Source organism: Belonocnema kinseyi, chromosome 5 (genome assembly GCF_010883055.1).
Source record: "Belonocnema kinseyi isolate 2016_QV_RU_SX_M_011 chromosome 5, B_treatae_v1, whole genome shotgun sequence".
NCBI lineage: Eukaryota > Metazoa > Arthropoda > Insecta > Hymenoptera > Cynipidae > Belonocnema > Belonocnema kinseyi.
Genome location: NC_046661.1, coordinates 51,903,154 through 51,905,107, shown reverse-complemented (window position 1 = coordinate 51,905,107; position 1,954 = coordinate 51,903,154).

Below are 1,954 nucleotides of genomic sequence, written 5' to 3'. Positions count from 1 at the left end.
TGTAACTATAATTATATGAAATAAATAATAAATAAATAAAACCCACAGAATTAATATAATGTATTTTTACTAAGATAACTTTTTATTTCTACACATAATACATTTTTATGCATATTTGTGTAATTTTAGAATTTAATAATCAGAAGATTGTCGATGTTTAAATAATAATTAATTAGTACTGAGCGTATTAATGATCTACATCTATGCTTAATGTTGGACCCGCAGAACTGTTTAATTTGTTATTAGTCCTTGCCCCTTATGATAGGCAACTCAATAAAAGTTCCCCTTCCCCTTTAACTAATATAGTGGCGGTGAGGATAAATGAGAGTAAATGCTTATACAAATAGGGCATACAATTTTAGAATTAACACTATTTGCTAATGAACCGGAAAGCAGGTGCAAAGTTTCGAGTCTTTAAGTCTTGCATTAATACTTTGCTATGGAAGTTTGTGAAATATGTGAGAAAAAATTCAGCAGACGATCCAATTTACATAAATATAAAAAAAGTATACACAAAATTTTTAATTTAGAAAAAGAAACTCGATACTCATGCCATATTTATAAAAAAGGTTTTCAACATACATCCGCGTTGAATATAAGCATAACAGAGATTTTCACGTACGGAAAACATGAAGCTTAGTGTGACATGTAAGTATTTTTTTCAATATATTCTCAAAATTATTTACATGATTTTTATTCGAATATACATTTATAATATATTATGCATTCTTTCATTATAGATTCAATGCAATATTTTCAAATAAGAAATTTCTATACAATCACATACACAGAGTTGATTCTAAATTCGCCTGCTTTTGTTCGCATCATTTCTAATTTAGTCTAATTTTCAGAAATAGGTACATCGTACACCATTCGTACGTGATTTCTGAATAGAAATTTCTAATTTGAAAATATTGCATTGCATCTATAATGATGAAATGCATTAAATATTATAAATGTACATTCAAATAAAAACCTTGAAAATAATTTTGAAAATATGTCGAAAAAAATACTTACACGTCACACTGAGCTTCATAGTTTCTGTGGAAATCTCTGTTATGCCTATTCAACGCGGATGTATGTTGAAAACCTTTTACACCTGCTTTCCGGTTCATTAGCAAATGGTCTTATTTCTAAAATTGTATGCCCTATTTGTAGCATTAACTATCATTTACCCTTACCACCACTATATTAGTTAAAGGGGAAGGGAAGATTTTGTTGAGTTGCCAATCATAATTAATTATTATTTAAACATCGACAATCTTCTGATCACTAAATTCTAAAATTACACAAATATGTATAAAAATCTATTATGTATAGAAATAAAAAGTTATCTCAGTAAAAATACATTATATTAATTCTGTGGGTTTTATTTATTATTCATTTTGTATAATTATAGTTACATAATTTTTTATTTTTATAAATTGGAATATAAACATTTGATCAACATGAGATCAATCATACGACATAACGGCAGCTGTGTATTGGTGTTTGCTATTTTGCTATTATCTGAAATTTTTTTTACTAAGTTGACTATTATACGGGGCAAGGAGCAGCCTGACAAATTTAAAATATCGCGCCGTTCAGCTCGGCCTACGGGTGCACCCTGTAATAAGCGCTGAATTCAAAATAATTAAGAATTTGTATTTGTATATCCTATTCTTATAATGACATTTTAGACAGATGGAAAAATCGCGCTTTCAAAATAATAGAATAATCTTCACTTTTACGCTGAAATCTGAAAATATTCATTTTTCTCTATTCAATTTCTTATTATTATGTGTTTTTATTAAACTTTTACTAGGGTAAACCCGGTGATACATCATAGCCACGGACTAAGTCAAGTGACTGGTGAGATTAGAATGTTATAAGTTAATTCAAATAATTTAATACGATGGTTGAAACCTCCTGCGATGATGTTGTAGGTATACAATTACGAGCGGCCACGAGCTTT